The sequence below is a fragment of the Equus asinus genome, chromosome 20, assembly GCF_041296235.1.
Source record: "Equus asinus isolate D_3611 breed Donkey chromosome 20, EquAss-T2T_v2, whole genome shotgun sequence".
Classification (NCBI taxonomy): domain Eukaryota; kingdom Metazoa; phylum Chordata; class Mammalia; order Perissodactyla; family Equidae; genus Equus; species Equus asinus.
In genome coordinates, this window is record NC_091809.1 from 90,709,117 (window position 1) to 90,729,685 (window position 20,569).

Here is a 20,569-nt window from a genome sequence, read left to right on the forward strand (position 1 = left end):
AGATCCTTATCCTTGGAGAATTTATATTCCAGTGGTGGGAAGCAGACCATGAACTTGTCAATCCTTGAATAAGCAAAATAATCACAGATTGTTTTATTGCTTAGAAAGAAATAAGCATGTAACGGGATGAAGAGCATCTTGAGGCTACTTTTGATCATGCAGTTAAAAAACATGTGTTTGAAGAATTGTGACTCTGCTGCTAATCATGAGCTGCTTTAGGCTTTTCTTGCAGTGTGCAATCTTTTCTAGTTTCCGTCAAATGAAATGATCCAGCACTTCCACTTCTGGTTATTTATCTGAAGGACTCAAAACCATTACTCAGAAAGCTCTGCGCTCCCATGTTCACAGCAACATTATTTACAATAGCCAAAACATGGAAACAACCTAAATGGCTTTTGATGGGTGAATGAATAAAGAAATGTGGTAAATAAATACTGGAATATTATTCAGTCATTAAAGAAGGAAATCCTGTCATATGTGACAACACGAGTAGACCTTGAGTCCTAAATGCAGTAAGTCAGGCAGAAAAAGACAAATACCATATGATCTCACTTGTATGTGGAAAGTAAAAAACAAAACAACGAAACTCATAGATACAGAGAGCAGATTGGTGTTTGCTGGGGCGGGGGTGGGGGAGAGGTGGGGGTAAGGGAGCAGGCAAAATGGGTGAATGAGGTCAAAAGTACAAACTTCTAGTTATAAAATGAATGAACCCTGGGGATGTAATGTATAGCACAGTGATTGTAGTTGATAACGTTGTACTGTAAGTTAGAAAGTTGCTAAGAGACTAGACTTTAAAAGATCTCATGACAAGAAAAAAAATTATAACTATCTGTTGTGATGGATGTTAATTGGACTTATTCTGTGATCATTTTGCAATATTTACATATATGGAATCATTTTGTTGTACAACTGGAACTAATATAATGTCATATGTGAATTACATCTCAATGAAAAATTTAAATAAATTTAGCTTTCCTCTTAGGCTCTGCCTCCTATCCTAGATCTTATTCCATTTGTATTTGGAGCTGCTCTTTGGAGTTGCTGGACTAACTATGGAGAACGGCTTCTCCAATTAGAAACTCATCCTAAATTCCTGGCTCTAGCCATTTGGGGGAATCCACCCAATTTTCATGAGGAAATGGTGATGTGGGCATGTTTTATTTCTTAGAAGCCCATTTTTCCTAATTCTTCCCCAAAACTGTGGTCCCTGTTGGGTTCCTATCAAATGTGGGGCATTAGTGTGCCCTATTTGTTTGACTGCTCTGTTTGAGAAGCTCTTTGTCAGTTCTCTCTCTCCCTCTTGTGGTTCATCTTTCACGCTACATCCTGAAACTCATATTTACATCATTTACTTGTTTGCAAAACTTTGAAAATTCTTCATTGGTTTATGATATGATCAGATTACTTGGTCCTGGTTCAAGACCCCTCCTAATGTGGAACAATTAGCCTAATGCCTTTCACAGCCACTCTTTTTCCTTTTCCTACCTTCTAGTTCACTTTCTTTCCTTAGCAACTACACTCTGTCATCTTTCCTCAACCTCATAGTTTTCCTAACCTTGTATAATTAGGGGGAGCAGAGTATGCCACCCCAAAATGTGGCACTTTGGCATGTGGATTGTGTTGAGTGAAGCCAATTAAGACCCAACAGACTCAGGAAAAGCTTTTTTCTTCTCCCTTAACTGCCTACAAGAATTTAGATAGGGTGTCTGTACCAGGAAGGGTGCTGTTACCAGAGATAACTCTTATACCAGAAAGAATTACCTGCATGGAATCTTCCTGCCCTTTGAAGCCCAGACTCCTACCCACTTCTCCTTAGCTCAGGATGGCATATGAGCTTCAATTGCCTGACTGTCTTTGAGTCTTCATGTCTCTGTGGGGCTCCGATATGCATACACTTAATTTTAGTTTTCTCCTGTTAATCTGTCTTATGGAAATTTGATTATTAGGACAGCCAATTATCACTCCTGACGCAGTTCAATTTTCTTCTTATCTGTGAAGCCTTCCATCAGTGTTTCAGGTGGAGTTATTACTTCTCTTCTTTGTGCTTGCAATAGCACCTGTTACTTACATGAATCATAATAACAGTGTTAACCTTTTCTAGCCTTTTACTCCTGCAACCATGATGGTTAAAGAAATCCATCCACCCTTATGTGTTCTGAGAAATGGCTGAGAGCAGAAAACCACTCTTCCACATATGACTGGATTAGATAGGACTCAATCTTCTTCCCCATTTTTACCTATAATGAGGCCAAACAGGGACCCTTTAAATTCCCATTCGTTGCCTCATAAAAGATTAGCTGGGCTGTTTGTCCCTACTGCTCAATTGAAATAAAGTGCTTGTAAGTTGACTGAACATTAGTTAAGCTTCTCTCCTTTCTCCAGGCCCCTGATTGTGACCCAGCTCCTCCTGACCTAGCACACAACCTCCTAAATGCTCCCTCCTAAGAATCTGCGGGCCTCAGGGAAAAACATTCCCTGATGATCCTACTCCCTCCATAGCCTGTCTTTCTGGCCCCGTTGACACTTCCCAATAAAGAAAATTCCTTTCTGCCTGGCCTTTGAGATGCTGGCAGCCCTACAGGTGGATTGTTTTCCCTATTGCAAGAGTCTCCTTCCCTTCATTGCAATAATCCTTTCAAGCAAAGGCTCCTTTTACCTCTGTCTGGGTTTACTTTTCTTTCATAATACAAATTACTAAATTGTTTAGCTGTGTGTTTAGATACTGTACTCCCTTTCCCCTGATTTGTAGCTGCTTTTTGGAAGAATGACGACGGTGGATTCATATTTGTGTTCATAATCTGCCTGGTCTCTCACAATTCACTATGGTTATTTCTACGAATTTCTGTTTCAAGTTTAGCCTCTGAATCTGTCATTGTATCTCTCTGTCTACCCCATTTCCCTTCTTTTTCTTCACCTACCTGTCTCCTTGAGGCCAGGCTCCTGTTCTCAGTTTGCTGGAGAGAAACCAGAGAGAAGGCAAAGCAGATTCCTTCCCTGAGCCGGGCAGACTGCTGTCTCCAGCCCAGACTTTGGCTTCCTGTGTGGCAGAGAGAGCTCAATTTATCCTTTGAGCAAGAAGTGAAAAACTGGTTTCACTTTCATTTTTCCTTGAAAAATAAACCACCTGATTAAAAGGAATCATCTTTCTTCCTTTCCTTGTCCTTTCTTCCTCCCTCCCTCCCTCTTGCTTTCTTTCTTTCTTTCTTTCTTTTTCTCTTTCTTTTTTTCTTTCCTTTGTGTTTTAAATTTACCACAGATAGAAGACTAACATTAATCTCTGTGTGTGTGTGTGTGTGTGTGTGTGTGGACAAAGGTGGGAGTGGGTGAGCACAAGATAATGAACACAGCAAAAACAGCATAGGGAAGGAATTTGGAAGAAGAAACACAGGCACATTAGAGTTTCTTCCTCAGAGAAAGTGCTTTAACTGTCTTGCTGTTCTAGTTCTCAAGTCACCTAAGAACAAAGAGAGAAGCATGCTCCCAGTGCAAATAACGTGAGTTTTCATTTCCTGTAAAAGACCTTTATGCGAGAATTAGCTATTCTCCACAGTGTTTGATTTGAAAATTAACAAAGTTTCCAACATTCTATTAGCTGATTTGGATGATTCAACACAAAGTGAACTAAATTCTTCTTTTTGTTTTTTTTTATTTTTATTTTTTTCTGAGGAAGGTTAGCCCTGAGCTAACTGCTGCCAACCCTCCTCTTTTTGCTGAGGAAGATTGGCCCTGAGCTACATCCATGCCCATCTTCCTGTACTTTATATGCGGGAGGCCTACCACAGCGTGTCTTGCTACATGGTGCCGTGTCTGCACCCGGGATCGGAACCGGCGAACCCTGGGTCGCCGAACGGGAATTTGCCCGAACTTAACGCTGCACCACAGGCCGGGCCCAAAGTAAACTAAATTCTTAAAAGCATATTGTGTGTTCATGATGAGACAGAGGGAACTTCACTGTTCTCTAGCTTTTTAGTAATGTTATCTCTAAGTTTTCCCTTAAACCTAAATCCCTGGTAAAGCATTTTGTTTTGCGACTTCTTGTCTTTCTCCATGATTGAATTCATTATATCATTGCTTGTGGATCTTTACCTCCTGCGTCATTATCCTTCTTCTAGATCAAACTTGGTATGTCTGACACATACATGTTCTTCCAGGTGAAATTCATACATATTTTTTCCAGTTCCTCGAGAAATCCTACCCACATTGTTGCATATTTCCCCCTCCTCCTCCCAGTCCACCTACACGACTCTACCTGCATTGACCTCTACTGAACTCTTCTGTGCTGTGCTGTCACAGCACTTACTTCACACTCTTGTAACGCTCCTATCACACTGTGATGTGTTGTAGCTGTCTGCTTGTTCAGTGGAAGTCTCCCATCCCCCAAACCTCAAAGTCCCACCTCCACAGGTGTCATATTCTGTGTCAATTCTGTCATAGTCATCTTTTTTTTTCAGGTGAACATCATTATAGTTTGATTTCTGTGTAGACTACATCGTGTTCACCACCCGAAGACTAATTACCATCCATCTCCGTACACATATGCCTTATCACTCCTCTTGTCCACTTCCCTCCCTTCCCCTCTGATAACCACCAATCTAATCTCTGTCTCTGTATTTGTTTATTGTTGCTGTTGTTTTTATCTTCTATTTATTAGTGAAGTCATGGTATTTGATTTTCTCTGTCTGACTTATTTCGCTTAGTATAATACCCTCAAGGTCTGTCCGTGTTGCTGCAAATGGAAGATTTCACCTGCTTTACAGCTGAGTAGTATTCCATTACGTACATATACCACATATTCTTTATCCATTCATCTATCGATGGGCACTTAGGTTCTTTCCAAGTCTTGGCTATTGTGAATAACGCTGCAATGAACATAGGGCTGCAAATATCTTCACAGATTAGTGCTTCTGTGGTCTTTGGATAAATATTCAGATGCAGAATAGCTGTATCATATGGTAGCTCCATTTTTAATTTTTTGAGGAATCTCCATACTGTTTTCCATAGTGGCTGCACCAGTTTGCATCCCCACCAGCAGTGTATGAGAGTTTGCCTTACTCCACATCCTCTCTAACACTTGTTAATTCTTCTCTTGTGAATTATAACCATTGTGATGGGTATGCTCTGATATTGCATTGTAGCTCCTTTAAGTGTTTAATTTGAACTTCTGATGATTCCTGAGTCCCACCATCTTACAGTTCTTGGGGGAGTATTTTGCAATCTTATGCTGGGTCCTTTTTCAGTGCCTATGTCTCTCTATTACTGCGCCCTCAGTCTAGCCATGATAAAGTCTGTGTCCGATCCACCTCAGATTCTCTCATAGTGGGAGCTCATTTTCTGTATATAATAAGATCTCAGTCAGTGCTGTATAAATAGAGGAAGGGGATGAAGCAATCCTATGGCCTCAAGATCAGATGCACAAACAAGTTCATTCCACAACACAGCTGCTCCTGTTACTCAAGTCAACGCCCAGCACTGACAGAAGACTTTTGCTTCCATTTCTCAGTCTCATGTCAATTCCCAGAAATGGCTGCTTTTAACACGAAAGATTGTGAAGTGATCAATGAATGTTCTTTGTAAGCTGACTTCTCTAGGCTTCCATGTTTCTTTTTTTTTCTGACAGTTTCTTGACTTCAGTTCTATTTGAAAACTTCTACTCTTATTATTAATAAACTGAAGGGGCAGGAAGTCACTTAGACCTCCCCAGGGGTACTAGAGAGAGCCAATCACCCAGGGGCCAACCCAGCACTGGGACTGGGGTGGGGCAAGAGAGGCAGCTAGGGTGCAAGGGTTCTCGAGAGTGAGGGAACGCTTAAACTTTGCTCTCTCAGTGCCTCACTTGCCTCTCCCTCCTTCCAGATATACTCCCAGCTTTGACTAAAGTCCCATGGAGTGAGCAAATCCATATCTAATCCATTGATTACAGAGAGAGGGCAGCTGGGTCCTGGGTCTCTCCTACGCGGCATTTTCTCCCTGATCCTTTCCTCCAACTGGCTCCTCCTTAGGTAAGAGAATATATAAGGGACTCTGATGGCCTCTTCTGAAATCTAGTGAGGGACACTTGCCAAGACAGAAAAAGAGGGATGAGAGAAAGAAAAATCAGATAACCCAGGGAAAGATGCAGAGGCATCAGATCCTGCCCTCAGTGGATTTCTCAACCTACCTCTTAGGGCATTCCCCAGCTGCAACGAATAGTGCTTTGCCTGCCAGATGGGGAGAAAGAAAGAGCCCCTCCTTTTCTCCTAGGAACCCTGAGTTTTCCCTGCTTTTGCTGTCTGCTCATACCTCCATCCTACTCACTTCTGTAAATATGAATTTCTGAATATTATGAGGTGGCATTATCCTTGCACATGGAGGAAGGTGAGGATCTTGTCTCCTTTGACCAGTTAAGAGATAGCTATCATCATCAGTTCCCTTAATGTCATGTACGTACATGGGAAGTGGACTCAGATTCCTTTCTCATGACATTCTAACTGTGTGATCTTGGGTCACTCATTTAATCTCTCAATTTTTCACCTTACCATTTTTCCTTGTGTCGATCACATAAGACAATTCCATTGCCTAACTGGAAGTATGAGCTCAAAAAATTAATTCTTACCATCTCTTCTTCCCACTCAAGTCCTGTTAATGGACCCTTTCATATAAACTGCAACTCAGCCTTGTGTGGGGGTCTTGAAACCAGTGTGCAAATCACCCAATGGTCCACCATCAAGCCAACCTCCTGTACCTCGTAGACATTATGATATGTCCCGTAAGTGATTGTATTGAGCGCCTATTATGCAGGGTAGATATCCTCTGATGGGAATCTGGAAGAGTGAATGTAGAGAATTTGTTCTGCATGGGGATTTAGGGTGGCCCCCATTGCAGAAGATCCTGAGGGACTTTTAGCATGGCCAGGTAGAGTACAAAGGGCAATCAAGTCAGAAGCTTAACTCAGAAGAGTAAGTACCATGGAAATGGTAGGGATTGGCTTAAGGAAAGAACCACCAGCAACACGGCAGCAGTTGTGGACTTTACTGTCCCTGAAGGCGATTCGACGGTATTCCAGTACCACTAGTGAATATCGAGAGCATTAGAAGAGATTACTAATGAAAAGTACCCGTAGGGTTTGAGGTCACATTTGAGGAGAAAGCTGATCCAGAGTTTTTGTCAGTTTGGTCAAATGGAGACTTGGAGTTGTAATTTGGGCTGCCATTTTAGGGGGATATATTTGAACCCTCAAACTGGTTAACCCAGATATATTGTTTACATAGCCAATTCAAGCAAACTGTGTTGGTTCTACCATCAAAATAGGTCCTGAATCAGCCCAGTTTTGACCATGTAGAGCACTAACCACCATCCTAATCCAAGCTACCATCATGTCTTTCCCAGATTGTTGCAATAGTCTTCTAACTCATTCCCCTGTATCGGTTGTTGTTGTTGAATTCTCCTCCACTCCTCTCTCAGTCGATTCTCTACACAGCATCCTGTTCGATTGAAAGGAGAAGGTCACTCCTCTGCTAAGAAATCTCCGAGAGCTTCCCAATCTGCTCTTAGCAAAAGGAACAATCCTTACTATGTCCCACAAGGCCCTACAACTTAATCATCAACATCGTCACCATCTCTATCATCATCCTCATCACTTGATTCTTCTTCATCAGTTTTCTCCTTGTCATCCTCTTCATGTGTTTCATCATCCTCTTTTTTTCTTATTGTTTATAGTCACTTTTTGCTGAAAAATTATGTTTACAAAACATCTTATTCTATAGCCCATGTTGAAAGTACTATTGTAGCTGAGGAGGAACGTGTTTTTTCTCCCACTTTAGCCAGAATAAAGACCAAGGTGCTCTTAGGTCAGCTCTGTGCCTCCTGGTCCACTTCACTGTTGAGTTGCTCTTTTGACCTCTTTACCTAGGCTCTTTATATTGTCAGGGTTTCAAATAGCAAGATGCAGAATTTTCTATTTCTGTCTTCCGAAAAGAATGGGGGAGGTCAAATGAGTAACCCAAGATGTCACAGCTTTTGTATGCTTTGTCTTGGGCTCAGCCTTAAATGTTCTGACTCCCAAGAGCAATGTTCTTTCCACTTTAGCAGCTAACATCAGTTTCCATGTGACATGAATGATGTTACAGTCAGTTATTGATTAAAATAACAAACACACAAAACATACTCATTGAAGAAAAATTCTATCCTTTGAGAGATTTCTGCTTTATGCTTTGATTTGACTGTTACCATCTCTTTAAAACCCTGTTAGTTATGATTTATACTCTAGTAGTTATGAGAGCGTTACAACATAATGTGATTCTTTTCTCTAGCTCATCTACTTATCCCTTAACCTATCTTATTTTTTCCCCCATTGCTGAGGAAGATTGGTGCTGAGCTAACATCTGTGCCAGTCTTCCTCTATCTTTTTTGTACGTGGTTTGCCAACACACTGTGGCTTGATGAGTGTGTGCAGGTCTCCGCCTGGGAACTGTACCTACAAACCCCAGGCCGCTGTAGTGGAAGGTGCGCACCTAACAACTATGCCACTTGGCCGGCTCCCCTTATCTAATCTTTAACCAGACTGGCGTCTTTTCTCACCTTACCTACTGTTACTTTGGATTTAAGTTTTCGTGGAACTAGAGGATCCAAAAGGTCTATGGAATCATGTTACAGCCATAAATTTGGGTGAGGAATCCCAGTCCCATAAAGAAGCTGTGACCTTTCTTTCTCACCAGGAGCTCAGGAAGCCTTAGAACAAGAGACTAAAAGTTTGAGCGTAAATCTAAAAGACTGACCACTTCCACTATCATGTATAGGCAAACTTTTGACCCAGAACTGCTGCTGTGGGGGATGCTCAGGACGTTTTCAGAACTCCCTCAGTTTTCGTTGTCAGCTCTGGAAAATAAGGAAGTCTGTGGGCAGTCTTACAGAAACCACAAGTAGCGTTTCCATAGAACTGTAGAAATGCCAGCAACAGGTCCTCTACAATTATCTGGTGTTGGACATCATTTTAGCTTCATAAGGGAGACTTGTGTAGTGATTGGAAGAGACATCTGTGCATATGTTCACTGAAATCTTTCTGATGTCTATGCCATCACCAAAAATATTCAGATCAAGAACCAAGAATTCCATTAAATTGTGAATGCTTTTCTCACTTCACCATTGAAGGATGCTTTGGGCCCAATGTCCTGGAATCTTCTCAACTGGCTCCCTCCTAAACTCAAGTCTTGGTTTTACTCCCTTGCTCAAGCTTTCATAACTGTTCTTTTCATTATCTTCTTAGGAATACCTCTCATTAAACGCCTAATCTCTAAGACCTTCTGACAACTGTCAGTCTGACGACACACTCAGTGGATGATGGAGGTAGTCCTTCCGTAAGGGAGCAAAAGGGGGGCCATCTTGTTTTGCTAAATGGCCTCAGCCCCTCCTCTGTGTGACTACTTGCTGCTCTGCACGTACTTTAACAAATTCACATGCTCTCCTGATATATGGCCTCTGTGTATGTATGTACTGCCTGATACTTGATAAATTAAAACTTTGTTCTATGAGTTTCTCTCCAGGAACAGGCTGACCACAGGCAGGAAACAACCTATAAGGTATCCGTCACAGCTGACAGAAGAATAGAACAATGTGATGCCTGGAGCCCATCATGCCTGGAGACCAACATCCCTGGACCCCCTCCTCATTGCCCATTTTTCCTATATAACTGCCTCAAAGTTCTGTAAACCTTGAAGATGGGTTTTGAGACATTAGTCACCTCCTCTTCTGATTAGCTAGCTAATCTAATTAAACTTCCTTTTTTGGTCTCTAACTCGTTGTGATTGATTGGCACGGATCTCAGCTAGCAGAGCAAGCCCTCTTCTGGGCCAACAAGAATGTGAAGGCCAGCCAACTCTAAAAACTACTTGGATGAACCTCAGTGTTTTTATTTAACCTCTCTTTTTGGCTATCGTTGCCTTATGTCTCTCTGTGATAGACATCTCTGTCTCTCTGTGTATCTCTCATGTTCATCTCTTCTCTCCTTCAAACTTGCCATTTTCATGTTTATGATTGATTCTTTTACTCTGTTCCTGTCCATGCATCTTTTTTCTCTGCCTTTTTCTTTCTTCATTTCTTTCTATCTATAACTCCCACATCCTCCCCTTTTTCCTCCCATCAGCTACCCATCTGCAGGGATAAAATCCTGGCCCTGGGGACTGCTCAACTCCAGGTACGGGGTTGGAGAAACAATTTCTTCCTGGCGACCTCCAGGCACAGCCCTTTAGGGGCTTAAAGAGTCAACCCAGGCTGCACCCAGTTTATAACATATTTCCTCTGCTAACAGGCAGGGCGGTTTCATCTACCACTTAAGAAGTGAAACTGATTTGGGGTTGAGTGATAACCATTAGTCTGCTACACATCCTGTATGTAGTATTAAGGTCTGACCTGGGGTAGAGAAAAGGAGAGGAGTGTAGGGAGGACGTCAGAGATGGTGATATGTGTTGCAGGCCCATGGAGTCCTCTGAGTTCTGGGAGTCAGGGAGACTTCACAGGAGAAGAAGAGTTCTGTGTTTTTTTCACTCAGTGTTCTGGTATCCACAGAGGTTTCATCTATGGAAATATGAATGGGTGTTTTGTTTCTCCTCCACTCTTGCAACTCTTGATAATGTGACAGTATCATTCAAACACATGAATTTCTTCTCTGAATTGCATTCTAGGCTACAATTCATTCATTCATTCATACATTCTGTATTCCTCTGTCTAATGTATTGGATCATAGAAAACATCTGTATATACTAAATGGAACAATAGCTTCTTGTATTTGTTAATGATAATGCCCCTCAGTGAATTGTGTGGCACGGTGACAAAATAAGTTCAACAAAGTCAGTTCTATGAGAAGTCAAAACAATGTATTTTGACCAGGTGGGCCAATCTTCTGAAGCCTGGCTTTGTTCCAAAGAAACAGTATAGACTGTCAAGGCAAAACTGGGGAAATCTTCAAAGAGCATAATGCTTACCAATTACTCACTGTGTCATAATGCATCTTCATCAAGGCACCCCTAGGATAAAAATATGTATGCAAAAAAAGTTTTCAGAAAGTATAAATAGGTTTTTGGGAAACTCTCCACTATTAACTGGATGCATGAGGGGCCCCTTGGTAACTGATTGTATTGACTTGCTCTGTGGTCTAAACGCTTATGTGTTCCTACTTTATTTTAAAGTATGCCCCAAGCAGTATTCACAATATAATTCTATTTTTTTGTTGCCTTCTTTGTGCTTTCATTTTTTGTATGTGCATTTTCCAGGTTTTATTAAATGAATATGCATCCTTTTAGATGTAAAGTATTATCTTTGTTCAAGTTTTTCTCCCCATTCTCTCCATCTCTTATTTAATTCTTAGGTTATATAATTTACTTTGTTGTTTTAAATAGCACTTGATTGCTGATGCCTTCCAAATCTTTATTTCCAGATTCTGTAATCAGCTCCTTAGTATTATTTCCCAGGCCTTCCAATGCAAGCAATTTCAGAGAATTTTTTCTCCTTCTCCTGAAAACATTCCTCTCTTTCTATATGCTCTGGAAATGTCATGGTGCTTATAACATAACAAAAGCTTAAAATGTTTTTCTTGAAGGGATAATTAAGTGATGAAGTGATTTGTAAATGTATGAATGTAAATGACGAGGCACCTAACCCAACAAATGGAAAAATAGGAGAACTGCTTCTAGGACAAGAGATATAAGAATCCCGTTTCATTCTGTGGTCATCAACTCGCATTTGGAGTGTTCTGTGTGGTTCTGATCTCTCCGTACGGATATGACCGTGCATGGAAATGTTCCAGGGAGAGTAAGGAGTGTATGGGGGAATGAAAAATCACTTCCCAGGAGACACAGTTGAAGGAACTGGGTATTATTAGAACATGGGAATTATGACCCTATGGGAGTTAGCACAGGTACTTTAAGACTCATAGGGATTCTCATATAATTATATATCTTGATGGTTTAGATAGAGGTTAGATTAGTATAGGAAGATTAGATCAATATGTTTGTGCAGGGTTTCAGGACCCCATTAGGACATTTGTGGGGCCTAGACACTTTTGCCTTCTTGGGCCCTTCCTCCATAGAAAATATGAAAAATTGTATTTTGCCACCGTGTTGATATGTAAGGAAATATAATCCAAGCTGGATTCTTGATTATATATTCATTATTATTATATTCATTGTTACTTTAATTTTAAAAGAAATTACAATTAAAACATTTTTGTAGGACCCTAAAGCTTTTGTAAGCTCTAAACACTCTGGCTACTTATTTTTAGGGGCAAGCCAAGCGTGTACCTGCACAACCCTGAGAGTGAGTGCCTCCTCACATTGTGTGCTGTGGACCCCTCACTTCCTTCACCCTGACCCTGGCCCTGTGTGTGTCGGAAGTGTTAAGACTTAAGGGACAAATGACATAAGTATGTGCAGTCCTGGGCTTCCTGCCTAATGTGTGAATTTTGGTAGGGCGGAGGAAAGTTAAAAGAAAGGAGAGTGGTTTTATTTTATTTTTAAGCCAGCAGGGAAGATTGTGAGAACATGCTTCAAAAAGCAGGGGCCCATCATGAAGAGATCTGAAGACCAGATATCCACTTGACCTCAGGGAAAGTCCTGAATAGGCCCAAGTTTCCAGGTATTCTTCACCCTAACATCATCTTTAGGCCTAAGTCTTTTGTTTTCTGGAATGAAGTGGATAATGACCATTGCTGACTGCCCTTCTAGTGGGTGAGGAACAGAAGGAGAGTTTCAAGGCTTCCAGTACCACCCCCATGGGAGTTAGGTCCGCAGGGATGAGACCTTATCCGATCCACTTCTTAGATGTTCTGGGTCCTCAGCACAATTCTTAGGTTTCTTTGTTTCTTGGGCTGTCTCACAGCAGCATATCTCTTAAGTAAAAACTGCCTGTCCTGAAAGTCCAAGACAGGTTTGTAGGCAGTCCTATCAGAGGGACTCTTAGGAAAATGGTGTGTCCTGGGAGTGGCAAGGGCTGAGAGCAGTCTGTCTGTCAGGAGTTTAATGAGGCAGGAACTTAAGCAAATCACCAGGGAAATATTCTATTTCTCTTATGAGGGTTGGAGGTGAGAGGGAATGATAAAATGCTCTCTTCCCTCACAGCTCCTCAGCAGGGTTTTGTACTTTCCAGGTGTAGCTAAGCCTGCACATTGGTTCACAATTGCTCCATGTTATCTTGGGGCATGTTCCTGATACCTGGTCAATTAATTGAGTGTATGGCTGAAAGTCCATATGCGGTGAAAGTCCCAGTCCATATGACATGAGAACATCCACTGGCCAAATTTTCCATTCTTTCCAGAAAAACTACCTTGGACCACGCAGATGAAAAAATGACAAGTGGTGTGAATAGCACTGCACAGATACGTGGCCAATAAAGGTGTTCAGATCCAGAGTGATCAGGGAGACGCAAATCAAAACCACAAGGAGATTTCTTTTTAGATTTATGTGATTGGCAAAATTAAGAAATATAAAACTATCAAGTGTTTAAGAGCATGTGGATCAACAGGACCTTGTATATATTTTGTCGGAGGGAGTGTAAATTGACACCAGCTCTTTGGAAAAACAGTTTCACTTTCTCTAGTAAAGCTTAACATTTACATGCTCTAGAATTCCACTCCTAGGCGTATGTTCAAGAGAAACTCTGGCATAGGTGCACTAGGAGATCTGGCCAAGCATGTCTGACCAGTATTTTTCAGAAAGGCAAAGTTCTGGGGAAACGAAACAGGGGTTCAGGACAACAGACACATTCTAGCGTGTTCCTATAACGCAACATTATTGCACAATAGTCCAAAAATAAACCTCAGCTACAAGTGAATCGTAGCAATAATGTCCTAAGTGAAAATACAAATCCAAGTTTATAGAACATTTAAGACCCATTCTAAAAGGTTAAACCAACCTAAAGTAAACAATATGTGTTTTAGAAAGAAATGTGTGTGCTAAAACTATTTTTTAAAAGCAAGGGCAGAAATCACGAGGTCGGGATAGTGTTTACTTCAGGTGCTGAGAGTTAGGGAAAATGATAAAAGAACAAGGACAGAAGTAAATGCAAGTCATAGTGAATGGTCTGGTTGTCAGGCTGAGCAGTGAATTAAAGGACGTGTATTATGTTAAAGCCATCATCCAAACAACAAACCGATGATTTCCTGAGGCAGTCCTTCTGCTTCACAGGCCCTTTTGTTTCTACGTTGTTTCAGGTTTATTCCTTAATTCTCTTCTTTCATATTTTCTAATTTTTCTAAATGATATTTCTTTAATAATGTAAATATTAGAAAGTTTGTAATAAACAAACTCAGAGCTTTGAATAACTTCCATAAATGTCTCTAATTTCATTGTTCATTGATGGACATGGATCCCATACTAATTCCAACTTTCCAGGCACCGTCTCCAAGGAGGCATCTATATGTGTGCTTTGTGTGCCTTTATGAGGGATGTGAAGAGATACCCAGTAATCTTTGCTTCTGTTTCTTCTGTTATAAAGCTCTGGGCTTCAGTCACACAAGACTGTTCTGACTTTTCTCTGTCTTCTCCTACTGCTCTTTCTGCATCTTTTTGCCCCTTTGCTACTCCTCATCTTCCTAAATTTTCTGGCTCACTACAGAGTGAGTGCCTCCTCACATTGTGTGCTGTAGACCCCTCACTTCCTTCAGCCCGACCCTGGCCCTGGGTTTGTTGTGGCTGTGTGGGGAGTGTTAAGATTTAAGGGACAAATGACATAAGTATGTGCAGTCCTGGGCTTCCTGCCTGACATGTGAATTTTGGTAGGGCGGGGGAAAGTTAAAAGAAAGGAGAGTGGTTTTATTTTATTTTTAAGCCGGCAGGGAAGATTGTGAGAAAATGCTTCAAAAAGCAGGGGCCCGTCCAGAAGAGGCCTGAAGACCAGATATCCACTTGATCTCAGGGAAGTTCCTGTATAGGCCCAAGTTTTAATGTTTTTTTCACCCTAACATCATATTTGAGTCTAAGTTTTTCTTTTTCTTGAATGGAGTGGATAATGACCATGGCTGACTGCCCTGCTAGGGGGAGAGGAACAGAAGGAGAGCTTCAAGGCTTCCAGTACCACCCCCATGGGAGTTAGGTCCGCAGGGATGAGACCTTATCTGATCCACTTCTTAGATGTTCTGGGTCCTCAGCACAATTCTTAGGTTTCTATGTACCTTGGACTATCTCACAGCAGGATATATCTTACGTAAAAACTGCATGTCCTGAAGATCTAAAACTGGGTTGTAGGCATTCCTATGAATGATAGACCGACAGTTAACTTGATATTTTGTTTTCTTAACTGGTCTTTCAAAGAGCAAAGATTTTTAATCTTGATGAAGTTCACTTTACCTATTCTTGTTTAATAGTTTGTGCTTTGTGTGTCCTGTTTCAGAAACTCTTGCCTAACCCAGTGTCACAAGGATTCTTTTCCTATTTTCCATCCCAAATTTAATAGTTTTAGGTCTTACATTTAGTTCTATGATCCATTTTCTGTTAACATTTGTTTAATCTGTGAGACAAGGGTCAAGATTCATTTTTCCCCCCTACGGATATCCAATTGCTTTGGGACCATTTCTTAAAAACATTCTTCTTCCATCTAAATTTAGTGGGTAGCATTGTCAAAAATTAACCAGATAAGTGTCAGCCTGTTTCTGAACTCCTGGTGCTGCTATAAAACATTGCAAAGAGAAATTGAAGATCTAAAGACATGAAGAAATATGACATGTTCATAGATTGGAAGATTCACTGTTTTTTTAAACCATAGATTCAGTTACCTATAGATTGAATACAATCTCAACCAAATCCTAAATGCTTGTTTTGAAGAAATTGGCAAGCAAATATCATTTATTTTGAGGACGATTAGCCCTGAGCTAACATCTGCTGCCAATTCTCCTCTTTTTGCTGAGGAAGACTGGCCCTGAGCTAACATCCATGCCCATCTTCCTCTACTTTATATGTAGGATGCCGACCACAGCATGGCTCGCCAAGTAGTGCCATGTCTGCACCGGGGATCCGAACCGGTGAACCCAGGCTGCCGAAGCGGAACGTGCACATTTAACTGTTGCGCCACTGAGCTGGCCCCCTACCAAATTTTAAAATTTATATGGAAAGGCAAAGAACTTAGAGTAGCCAAAACAATTTGAAAAAGGAAAATAAAATTAGAGGAATGAAATTACTCATATTCAAGTCTTAGTATAAAGCCACAACATTCAAGAATATAATTTTAGTTTTAAAGAAAAGTTGTAAAGATAGTACAATGTCTGTATACCCTTTTGTCAGTTTCCCCTAATGTTAACATCTGCCACAACTATTGCACATTTGTCAAACTAAGAGATTACCATTGGTACATTATTATTATTAACTGAAATCCAGACTTTATTTGAATTTTACCACTTTTCCCACTCATGTCCTTTTCTGTTCCAGGATAACATTGCATTAAATTGTCATGTGCCATTATTTTCCTCTTGTCTGTGACTATTTCTCAGTCCATCATTGTTTTCCATAGCCTTGACAGTGTGGCTTAATTTCAAAGAATAGTATACAGCTGTGAAAAGAAGGTACTTGAGCTACTTGCTAAAATATGGCACATTCAAAAGGGGGGATTAGAGAGATTTTAATGAAGGGGATACTTATAAAGGTAGGGTTAAAGGGATGGTGAAGCACCAGGCGCTAGCAACAGCAGGAAGGACAATTCTGAAATGCCTGTCTTTGTAGGAAAAGGTCCCTGTTAACCTGAGTCTGCCAAAGAGGGAACCAGAAGGACAAATACTCTCATCCTCCCCAACTCCCTCTCCCTGCTAATCACCTGCAAGAACTTCTCCTTGGCCAAACTGAACCATAGTCAGAAGGCAAGGAAGCCTGGTTGGTTCAAACCGCTGAGCTTAACTTCCTGGTATACAGTACAAAGTGTAGAAAGGTGAGAGTGTTCCTGAAGAGACGGAAGGAAATTGTCAAGCACAAGTATGCATCTTTTAAAAATCCCACCCAGGATCAAATCAAATGTCCTTATGAGGGTTAACAAGGGCTATAGAACATGCCACCTACCTTCCTATCTAATTTGTTCTCCTATCAGGCCCCACTTACAACTTGTGCTCTAAGCATATCAGTCAACTTCTACTTCCTCAGAGTCTCCAAGCTCTTCTCTCCGCCTGAAGTTTTTACCTTTGCCTCACAGTTTTCATTCTTCTAGATTTGGCTCAGGCTTCATCTCCCTTATCTTAAAAGCATTTTCTGATGGTTCTCTCAGCTTAGGCTAAACTAGGCCTTATTCCCTCTGGTGCCCATATCTTTCTTTAATTCCTTTAGTGACAGCAAATCTTATAATTTGTTGTAATCAATAATATTTACTTCTTCCTCTCAAGCAGTCCCTGAATAAAAGACGTGTGTCCTTGTGTAGGAGGTTGAGGGATTTCAGGGCTAATCAAGGAAAAAGACATGACCACAAGATGGCAGGAGCATATTACCTTTATTTGTGTGACTGAAAGGTTTGTGTGTAGAAGCACCACATAGCAGGAGACCATCCAGAGGGGGTCATCACTCAGGAGCAAAGGAAGGCAAGGAAACTCCCAGGAGGTCAGAGAAGGGCCTACATGTCTAGGTGAAATCAGTGGTTCAGTAGGCAGTCTCTGAATGAAAGAGCTCCAAAGGGCACAGCTTGGGGTCTTGATAGCCTTGGCATTTACCTTTCTAAGGCTAAGAGATATTGGAGCCCATTTTGCAAGGTGTGAAAAGCAGGCAGGCACTAAATGGCTAAAAATATGCTTATTTGGACTAGAGTAAAAACAATTGTCTGTGCAAAATTTTGAGTTTAGCACTGGTGGGCTTTTGAACTAATGGATCCAAGGCTACAGTGAAGAAATAAACAACCGAAGAGCTCGTATAAGGAGACTATATTTTGCTCATTTATATAACAACCAGGGGCCGTGTCTTATATTGCTCTATATCCACAATTCTTAGCAAAATTCCTGGCTCATAGCTGGGACTCAATTGATAATTAAGCAAATAAAGGAAAGAGGGAAGGGAGAAAGGAAGAAAGAAAAAGAAGTTCAATACGCTGTTGGTTCTTTTTTACTCTTCTTTTTTCTTTTGGTGAGGAAGATTATCCCTGAGCTAATGTCTGTGAAATCTTCCTCTATTTTTTCGCATGTGGGATGCCACCACAGCATGGCTTGATGAGAGGTGTGCAGGTCGGCCCCTGGGATATGAATCTGTGAACCCCAGGCCACTGAAGTGGAGCATGCAACCTTAATCACAATGCCGGCCCCCACTCTTAGTTCTTAAATTTTCCTTTTTATTTTTCTTTGCTCTGTCATTTTGTACTACTTGAGATGGTTATTCAACAAACTGAATTACATGTTTTGTGGTTTTTTTTCTGACAAATATTCAGTTTAAAACTTTGGCAAAACATTTCTTTGGAGATTTATTTAAAGAACATATACCACTTCTTGTGTGTGTGGGTGGGGGTGGTCTCGTGACTATGAACTCCCTTAGCTTATGTTTGTCTGGGAAAGATTTTATTTCTCCATCATGCCTGAAGGATATTTTTGCTGGATAGAGTATCCTTGGCTGAAAGTTTTTGTCCCTCAATGATTTGAATATGTCATTCCAGTCTCTCCTACCCTGTAAGGGTACCCTGAAAGCCTCGTGGGAGTTCGTTTGTAGGTTATTTTCTTCTGCCTTGCTGCCCTTAGTATTCTTTCTCTGTCGTTCAGTTTTTCCGGTTTCACTGCTATATGCCTTGCAGTAGTTCTTTTTACATTGAGATATTTAGGAGATAGGGCATTCTGTTCCACATGAATTTCCATCTCCTTCCCTAGGTTTGGGAAGTTCTGTGCTATTAATTTCTTTGAACAAGCTTTCTAGTCCCTTCTCCTTCTCTTCTCCTTCTTGAATACCTATAATTCTTATGTTGCATTTCCTAATTGAGTCAGATGTTTCTTGGAGACTTTCTTCATTTCTTTTTAGTCTTAGTTCTCTTTCCTTCACTATCTGGAGCATTTCAACATGTCTAACTTCGAGTATACTGATATGATCCTCTCTGGTGTCTGCTTGAGTGTTCAGGGAATCCATATTTTGTTTTATTTCTTCCATTGTGTCTTTCATCGGATATTTCTGGTTGAATCTTCTTTATAGTTTCAATCTCTTTTGTGAAGTAGCTCCTAAACTTGTTGAATTGTTTCTCTACATTCTCTTTTACCTCATTGAGTTTTTTGATGTTAGATGTTTTGAATTCTTTGTCACTTAGATTACATATTTCTGTATCCTCAGGACTGATTTCTGGGTACGTGTCATTTTCTCTCTAGTCTGGAGATCTAATATAATGTTTGGTATTGCTAGAGGGAGTGGCTCTGTTTTTTTGCATCCTGGTGTTATTAGGTCACAGTTACCACCTATTGTCACTGGGTGGTGGTCAGGAGCCATGTATTCTGAGTCATCTATGCCTTGAGCCCAAATCCCAGGGTGCGTAGTTGTGCTGCTTGTGTGTGTGGGAGGAGGTGGAGTGGCACTTTCTCCTGTGTGCTCTCAGGGTTTTCTCCCTCTACTCTTGCTATCTGTTCTCCTTGGGTGTGGGCTTGATAAAGTCACTCCCCATGAAAGCTTTCGCCCCAGAGAGGGCTTCCTTCTAGGCTGCAATGGTCCTCAGGAGACCTTGATGTTCCTGTGAGTGAACATCCCCTCTCCTGTTCCTTCCTTCCTGGAAGCCACCGACCATCCTGGAGCCAGTCTTTAGGGGAGGGAGCAAAGTTTTCTCTTACCCAGTTTCACCCCCTCAAGGGGGGCTCCAGCCTCACCACCCTCCATTGTATGGCTGCATGGGTCTCTCCAACGTTTTTGTGTTGTGCTTGGATGTCTCTGTTAGAGTATGCATGTTTTTCTTGTTGTATATTGGAGGGGAAATATTTCTGGGAAACTCATTCTGTCATTGATGCTGACATCAATCCAGAACATATACTAATTCTAAAACTCCCAGTGAAGATGAAAGGTGTAGTGTTTAATTGGTTGGGTTTAATTATCTGGTTACAAAAATGCTCATTAGAGAAATCAATCTAACACGAAGAGAAAAGCTGGATGAGGAACTGACAAGCTTTTTGAGTGTTTATTCTAATTCATAAGGTAGCACAAACTCTTTGCACCAAAGGAAATCAGCCAATGTTTTGACAGTTTTTGTAAGAGTAGATAAAATTAGTAGAAAATTCCTCTCATCCTTTCTAGGTAGAGAACAGGGTTGTTTGCTCTCTTGCATGCAATACATATCTTTTTAAGGCTGTTTGCTGCCTCTTGGAAGAGCTCGAGTGCAAGTTCTAGTTTATATCTGTTTGTCAGCATGAACCTGGCTCCTTGAGATGCAACCTCAGCGTCAGTATGGATCACTCGCAGAATTTCACAGAAGTAACTAGAACTGTAACCCTCATTCTGTTGTTCTCCTATGTATATGATTTCTTTAAAGAATTTCAGAATTTGTGCTGTTGTCCTCTATATAATATCTTTTTCAAACTCTTCCACAGAGGGTTCATATGCTTGGAACTTTTTAGAGGTGATAACATGTTTCAAATAATTGAAATGTTAAAATAAAACATTAAAGTAAAATGTTTTATTCATATTAT

General features: G+C 40.9%; 1 protein-coding gene across 5 annotated transcripts in view; it reads right to left on the reverse strand.

Annotated features, from left to right (window-relative positions):
• LOC106825131 (interferon-induced very large GTPase 1-like) overlaps positions 1-20,569 on the reverse strand; it is a 99,435-nt gene that overhangs the window by 27,754 nt on the left and 51,112 nt on the right. For 2 of the 5 annotated variants that reach the window (XM_044751639.2, XM_070490937.1), the window contains one exon: positions 2,922-3,040. The exons of 2 other annotated variants lie outside the window; for them this stretch is intronic. The gene's annotated coding sequence lies outside the window, so the exon portion shown is untranslated. Of the gene's footprint in view, positions 1-2,921; positions 3,041-10,386; positions 10,552-20,569 lie in introns of all 5 variants that reach the window. One more of the 5 variants, XM_070490938.1, reaches the window with a different exon arrangement.